At 42.1% G+C, this 8545-nt stretch overlaps 1 long non-coding RNA gene across 1 annotated transcript; it reads left to right on the top strand.

Annotated features, from left to right (window-relative positions):
- Positions 1-1942: 1942 nt before the first annotated feature.
- LOC144767385 (uncharacterized) lies at positions 1943-5599 on the top strand. The gene is made up of 5 exons (XR_013598183.1): positions 1943-2068; positions 2169-2224; positions 2319-2354; positions 2459-2515; positions 2604-5599. It is a non-coding gene; the product is annotated as an uncharacterized LOC144767385 (long non-coding RNA).
- The last annotated feature ends 2946 nt before the right edge of the window (positions 5600-8545 follow it).

The following is an 8545-nucleotide window of genomic DNA, read 5'->3' as shown; positions in this document are numbered from 1 at the left end:
GAACAAGGTAAAATCTATAAGATCAGACAAGAGGAAATAAGGAAAATACACTTCAATTAGTTGCCGGTATAGGTGCATTCATTACTAACGCATTTTTTACTTATACGCTATAAATTCTGAGTTACTTTTTAACCCTATAGTAGTACCTGCGAATAGCGATATTTAAAATTGCCGCCTGGTCCGTGGGAGGGGATATTGAAGATTATCTCTCTTAATGTCCTCCTGATATGGTGGAGATTCGGATATTCTCTCTGTATAAACAAGTAATGCAAAGTTGTAACCGAATGTGTACACCGCCATGGGTTTTCCCGGAGCTTGTATTTATGCCAATATATTTATGGCAAAGTTTGAGCTTGATTACATCTTAGAAGACAGAACCTGGCAAGAAGGCATCGTGTATTATAAACGATACATTGATGACATCTTCATCATTTGGAAACGGTCGGAATCAGATCTTAAACGCAACATAGCAAGTTTGAATCTAGAAAATCCACGAATACAATTCACAAGCAGCATAAGTACAACTTCAATATCATTTCTGGACGTCCAAGTTGAGCTGACGGAAAATACAATTCAGACAAGAATGTACAAGAAGCCGACCGACAAGAACACTGCACTTCTGTATGGTAGCTTTCACCCGACAAATTTAATCAACAATCTTCCAGTCTCTCAATTTATGAGGATAAAGAGAATCACATCTGACGACGAGACATGCAAGAAAACTCTGGAAATTCAGAAGCAACGGTATTTGGATAGGGGCTACCCTAAAAAACTTTTGGAAGCACAAATTGAGAAAGTTAAAGTCATACCAAGAAGCGAACTACTCAAAAAGAAAGCAAAAACTGTGAACAAGAGGATGGTATTCGTGTCAAAATACTCGACAGTCTCGCGAGACATACAAAGGATCATACTGAAAAGATGGGAGTTTTTGCAAGTAGAGAAAGACTTTGGCACACTTTTTAATGACAAACCTTTATTTGCCTACAAAAGAGCCCAGAATCTCATGGAATTACTCAATAAAGCCACAGGACAAGAGGAAAATAGTCAACAATTAACAATTCATAAAGGCATTATGCGATGCTATAATTGTAAGAATTGCAACAATGTGATACCAGGCGACACCGTACTTCATCCCCGCACAGGAGAAAGAATTCAACTCAGGCACACTTCCAATTGCAATTCAGAACATGTAGTATATTCAATCAAATGTCCCTGTGGACTACTATATATCGGTAAGACCGACCGCAAATTGAAACTAAGACTTTCAGAACATAAAAATCGCATTCGCAACAAACACTACACATCCCCACTCGCAAAACATTGGATGGAAATGGGGCATACAATAGCTCAATTACGATTTCAGATCATTGAACTTGTCCCTCAACGATTGGGATTCGATAATGCTAGAACCTTACTCCAAAGAGAAACCTTCTGGATACGCAGACTTCAGACACTGGCCCCTCTTGGGCTTAATGATAAAATGGAAATGATTTGTTTTCTATAAACTATTGGACATTGATGACATGTCCTTTTGACTCCCATGGGGTTCCGACACACAGTGATATTTGTATACACAACATACACATAAGCGCTTCAGCGAGGTAGTAAATCATTAGATTGTAAATAGGCAGCAAATTGTTTAATCTGATTGTTAGTGTCTAAAATATGTCACAATTTTCTACTTCTTATCTTGAATACTGGTGACAAAATATGTTATAACCCACTATTTCATTTTCATTTTTTTACCTTGCTATATTTCGTTGGCACTAAGATCGATATTATTGTAAGAGTTATATGCAAGATTAAGAGTTTCCACGATATGGTTATAATCTTATTATCTAGAGACACCATAAAAAAAAAAAACATAAACAGGATTTGTAAGCATTCGGCTCGCATTCATAATGGCGACCGTTTAACATAGTCCATCAGTCCTCTGTCGATAGCGATGATTTTTGTTCATCGGCGCACAACATAGAAATAAAAAAATAGACCAGGGACGCAGCAGTTGCACGCCATTAGACGCTTCGGTCGGTAACGCCAGACTTAACAACCAATATTCACTATACCGGTAAGATTTTTGTATTATCAGATTTTTGAACTCACACAGCCATGAGCTTTTCGGTTGGTTAACCGCGTGTTTACTAAAAGCGGCTACCTTTTACTTACAGCTGCAACGTCCTCATTTTTCTAGCGAGACCGCCAGCCCGGTCATCAAGGCTCGCAGGTAACTGACGTTTCCTTTGCACCATATGAATCCTTGGAAACTTTGATTGAAACATATAATGAGTTTTGCCCTTGTATTTCCCCCCCCTGATTAGGAAATTGATTTATAGCGATCCCCTCCATACTCGCAGGTGAGCATAATAGCATGATTTATTTTTTCTCTGTACATGCTTACAATAAGATCGTAGCAGCCCTTTAGTCTGAATAATAAGTTACTATAATTTCTTCTTTTTAGATCGCCAGCATTCCACTCAATATAATTATATTATTATCGAGATACTCTACACCAGTGGTAAGAATCACTAAACCTATAGACATATTCAAAGCACACAGCCCCTACGGCATCAACAGTAACACAGTTTCTTTCTTTCCTTCTACAGACCCCCGACGAAGGGGCTTCAGCCCCGAAATGCATTGGGTTTTTTAGAACATTTTTGTTTTGTGAATATGTATTGATGACATCAAGAATGTAACTGTTTACTGATTTATTGGTTTATATGAATATGTTCAACATTTACAGATGAACAAAATGTAATATTGATGAACTCTTGATAAAATTATACTTTGAGTTAAAAAAGTGGAATAACTTCAATTGATTTAGTAGTGCGCGCAGGAGTCCTTGATACCCCTTGGGACCAGGCCACATACATTGATTTCCTCTCCTTAGACAGACACAACCTATTGGCTTTGACAATGTGTGTTGTTCCTTTGGATGCACACAGTGGGGTTCAACTGCTGCTTCCCTGGCCTCCTCAGAGGGTTATATTGCAGGTTTATGGAGATGTGCTTGTCAGTGTCAGGGCCTCTGGAAGTGAAGTCAGATGTGTGTGTTAGAAACAGACAATAATTTTGCCCCAGTCTAAGGCATTTCATTGAAAGCCTCGGCTGCAGTCTTTTCTTATGCCACGGCACTGCTCATTGATTTGAGACTTTGAGAGCTACAGGGGGCGTTATGAGGGAGACAGCCACCATTACATAAACAGTAGTTGGGAATTCTGGACTTCTTCAGAACGAATAAATACATATTATTTTCAAGTGCGCACTACAAAGTGGCTGCCTTTTAGCACTTCCAGATTTTCGGCAGATAACATAATTGAGGCGCAGGGAACTACTGTCATTTGCTGTTCATCATTCATTTTTATCAAGTTGGAAAGCCAGGATTCAAACTCAGGTCCCCTGGCTTACGGAGTTTGCAGCTTAATTGCCAGACCACATCTCCCCCAAAATGAGCCTCCCAGGTCACCAATGTCAATCAAATTCCTTCAACATGCAGTGCAACAGTTGGGAGCTTTTTGGAAAGTCACAGAATGATAACTCAAGGGTTGAATCTGCTTTCCATTGGATCCAGCACAGGTTTGAGAAAAGAATGCACGCATTTCTACATTTCTGCAGTTGTTATTTTCACAGGTATTGTTTGGGTGGGAGTACTTCAGTTTACATAAATTAAGCAAACTGCTTGATGTTATTTGTTCTCTACAATATTTCTTTCTGCAGCATTCGTATTTTCAAGCGTGGGTGTTGGGTGGGAATACTTTAGTTTACATAAATTAGGCAAACAGTTTGTTTGATGCTGTTTCTTCTCTACAGGCTTTTGTTTCTGTAGCATTCTCTCGCAGATAGTTTCTTGAATATTAATCTACTTTTATTCATAAGAGTAGAATACTGGAGAATAAAAGGCAACAAATTGCTTATCTACATTTTTGTTTGAATGATTGTAAGTGAATGCCGGTGACACGGTGGTTGCCAAAACAGTATTTTTGACGCGCGGTCAACGAGGGGTGGGCAATATTGTCCAGAAGCGACCAGCAAATGTTGGCTGCATTTGGGTGAATTGCTTGTCAAGTTCTGATTGTAACCATGAGCCAAAAGAAAATTATTTATAACATTGCCACATTGAGAAGAATGCCTGGAGAGAGAGAGAGAGAGAGAGAGAGAGGGAGAAAGGGGGTGAAAGTAGATGGTGAAACAGTGGTAAGGGTTTGATGCTAGATTTATGACGGATGAGCAAAATATTAAAGTAAATATCTCTTCTTAGTAGTACAGCATCAAAGACCAGTATCAAACATGAAGGTTACCAGTTGCAATTCACGAATGACAGCAAAGAGGGTTAAGTATCAGCTACAGAGTAGTATGTGTAACCAACAGGCCACAAATGGTAAATCTATTAATATAGCCCTATGGATTTGTACACCTGCTGCAAATATCACTGTGTAATCTGCAAGTCACTGGCTCACAATGAAGGAGTGGTGTTGCAAAGTCTTCCTGTGCCCTGGGCACCCGCCAACTTTGTGCTTACTGATACTGGTGGTAACTGACTCTGACTGACCCTAGACTCAGGGCCAGTGCTATGCTGAAAGAGACACTTTAGAATACATTTAAAACACCAACAAACACTAGGGTACACAATGGTATGGTGGGGTACCCCTGTGATTGGCATGACTGACCCTATAAGCCCCTAGTATATAATAGGGCAGGGGAATTGAAACTGCCTAGAAGTCCCTAGTATCCTAGGGCATGGGAGTTTAGAGGCCAGCAGCTCTTTTTGCACTTGCATGTGTACACTGCTGAAGCCTGAAGTCAGTATAAAAGCAGGCTAGGTGTCAGGACTGTTTTTAAAAAGTAAATTTTGCCCAAACTCGACTTTGGGATTTGGGGCACTTAAACATGGATAACATATAATGTGTTGGCATATTAGGAACCTCCAGGGCCTCCCCTAGGAGTCCCAGGGGTGGGAGGTCAGATATTGTTAAGGCACACCCTTATAAAATGAGTTTTATATGCCCTTGGTTAAGTGAAATTGCAAATTTCACTACCCACATTGTGGTAAAGTGCGGCTCAAATTCGACTTTGATGCTAGGAGCAGTGTGGAAGGAGGATCTGCAATATTTCTACTGATTCAGAACCCCTAAAGTCTCCCCTAGTTGCACATGGGTGGGGGGTCCTGTAGATTTCAGCGAAGTACTTATAACATATGTTTTTAGGAGCCCTGGTGCTGGAAAAATGGCCCAAGTCATTTTCCCCATTGCAAATCCCAGGCCACCTAGGTTAAAATGACAAGAGGTTAGTAACTAATAACTCTTGATAGTACCAGGCTAGAAATACCATTCAAAGACTTCCCAGAATGGTAATAATAAATCCAACAATATCATCTTGTTGAATATCTCCTTAAGTGTATATACAAAAAGTTATAAGTCTTTCTTGTTTGTAAGACCAAATTCAGCCTTCCAAAGTGTTGGAGGGTCACGTTTTAATATCTAAATTCCCAACCTCGCATTGTTCCTCGACCCATGTAGAATAAAGGTCCCTGTGAGCTGAAACCTGGAAAATATGCTCGTTTGACCATTTTCACTACACACATTCAGTAAGTGACAGCCCACACATCCCTTGAACCCCCTGCATATAGGCCGAAGCCATAGCCCACGGTTACCATCTTTGATAATACAATCTACTAGGCCTGATGTTTTGAAAATGCATTTCTTTTCGTGCACAACTTGGTGATGCAGCTTGGGCTACCACAGAACCAGAGAAACTTTCCACAGTTACAAGTACAGGCGCATCACACCCAGACACGGGGCCCTGATGGTACATCCTTGACATTTCACAAGTACAGTTTGCTTCATTTTTTAGTATGAAATGTTGCAAGCTTGCTCAAATGAAACCGCAGCAGCACCTTGCAAGGGTAACGCCTGCCTTTTAAGTTCCGGTCTCATATGTAGTTTTTAGAGATATGTACTCTACGTATATTTTTGTTTATATTTTGCGGTCAAGAATGGCAGACCACCCGCCCAAACACCTGACACACTGGCCTGCCACTTCGGTGTTCTCAGGACTTTAGCAACATCACTGTAGGCGTGCCGTCATGCTGTAGGCGTGCGGTCAAACACCTGCCTCACTACCTACGTCAATGCGGTCTGACCATATTGCTCTGAACAAGTATAGTAGGCCCAGCACACCGCTTAGGCCCCAGATCTCTCCTGCAAGTGCTTGGCACAAGCGTGAGTTCTCCGGCCGGCCGTTTATCTGATTTGGAACTTCAAAGCCTTTCTCTCAAGTGGTAACTCCCAATCTAGATAATATTTTTTCCTTTTTAATCTCTCAAATTATTCTCGGTGTTTTTCATCCACACCCAATTACTTGCACTTAAGTCTCTTAAAATGATAAATATTGCTTGGCTGGTTCTCTTTAGAAAAAATGTTCGCCTCTAGGCACTAGACTTTCATAGAATGTGTTCTGTATCTTGGATGCTCTAACTGATTTCAATTTTGCTTTTTAACAAATTTGTGTTCCAGCTTGTCTACTAGGCTCTAGGCACATTATAAATGTGAATTTGTGTTTTATTCCTGACGGAGTGAAGTCAGGCTTGTAATGGTTTTTGCTTTAAGTAAATGAAATGATATATGCATTTTCTGATATACTTGTGAATTAGCGAATAAAGTGCCACTTCATTGTTGTTCTTCGTCATCTCATATCTTTCTTCCTTGCTTCTCAGTGAAGAGAAGTGCTTCGGTGGCTTGTGACAACACCAGGTGGCTTGTGACCACGGTGACCACACCAGAAGGGCATTTTTATGCCCTTTTATCAGCAGGCGACCATCGAATACGTCGTACCACGACTGATTCTTGCCTGCGGTGGATCTAGAATACTTCCACAGACTGCCCCGACGGTCCTGTCTCCGCCCTCTGTGGACCACGGGTAAGCCAAGGATATTAGTTTTTTTCTCCTTGAATTGCCTTGGTCTCTGCTATGGGGTTGTGAGGCAGGATCTTTGAGGACAATCTGCCTGATTTCATGACCCACTGTAGCAGTCTCTGTGCCACAATTAACACCCTCTATCTCTCTCTCCTTCTATCTCTTTGTGTGGTCACATTTCTTTGCCTTTCTGTCAGATACCAGGTGTCGGTTTCTTTTGTATACATCCCAGGGGGGGTATTGCTCTTGATGTGGGTTTGCTGTTCTTGGTGTTACGCCTCACGTTCAAGTCCTGGGAAGACTATATTTGGGGTTTGAGTCCTCTATTCTGGTATATTACATTGTATTGTCACTCTGGTACATAGGCTCCTATATATTGTGACATCACTTTGCCTTGTAACTTAGGCACGTAGGGGTTTGAGACCTCTATGGTACTTATGAAGTTAAATTGCATTCACTGTGCGTCTTGGTGAGCAGAGAGGGTCCACTCCTCTATTGCGGTTTGTGGTTTTATGTTACATTGAATGTTGTTCAGAGTGATATGCCATTCCATTGTATTGCGGGGTTTGAGTCCCCAATTCTGAAAATATTCCTCCACCTGTATTAGGTATTTATATTCATATTGCATTTTACTCTGGCTACACTGTTTTTCCACTCTGCTTCATGATATTTGTATCTTTTCCTCTTCTACTGACGTTCTTTTCTTCGCCTTCTGCTCTCCGTTTCCTGACTGTGCTTTCAGACACAGGCCCGCCCCCAACACTTTCTTCCATGCAGGCAGCCTTCCTGTTGGACCTGTCAGCTTTAGGGTGGTCTTCCCCTACCTTTTTGCCCTTGCACCTCCCATTTTCACTGTACCTTTTTGTTGGACTTAGGACTCTGGATGCCTCACCACTGCTAAACAGTGCTGAGGTGCAGGTGCTCTCCCCTAAAACCACATCACACTGGCATATCTGCCACAAGCCCCTGCTACCAAAGTAAGGCTTAATCCTCTATAGGCTAGCATTGGGAACCCCCCCCTTATGGGATAATTTGTGACAGGGACCCAATAAGCCTGTCATGTTTGGTCTTGTTGGACTCGGGGCGGGGAACCCTTTCCAATGATATATGGGGTTTGGGCACTACTATGCTAGAGATCCCACTTTTAGAAAGTGGACCTTTTCCTGCCTACACTTAGATTGGGCACTGTAGACGCCTCCCTCCTCTCTGCATACTGATATCTGCCTGGGTTGGGAGGTGGGAGTGGTGATTCACACCTTCTCCCCTGGGATGGGCTGTGATGGGCTGCCCACTGTAGCCTTAAAGGCCTGTCTCTCGTCACTGTGACAACCAGGTCAAGGAAGGCAGGGAACATACCATAACTCCCTACACTCTTCTAGAAGCCCCTGCCCCCGGAACCTTCCAGAAACATCTACTACTTTCTAGACCCTAGACTGACAGATATATAAGGGAGGGTACTGGTCTCACTTCTTATTACACTGCTGGACTACGGGGAATCTCTGCTGGAGGAAGGACTGCAGCGCCAGGAGGATTGCCACTTGTGAGGAGGCTGACTGCTCCCAGGAACTGCTGCCCCTACTTGTAGAGCTGCCCACTGCCTGCTGATCCTGCCCTCCTTGGGAGGACTGAAATT

The sequence above is a fragment of the Lissotriton helveticus genome, chromosome 7 (genome assembly GCF_964261635.1).
Source record: "Lissotriton helveticus chromosome 7, aLisHel1.1, whole genome shotgun sequence".
Lineage (NCBI taxonomy): Eukaryota > Metazoa > Chordata > Amphibia > Caudata > Salamandridae > Lissotriton > Lissotriton helveticus.
Note: the sequence above shows the minus strand (reverse complement) of the source record. Positions and strands in the feature narration are given on the sequence as shown.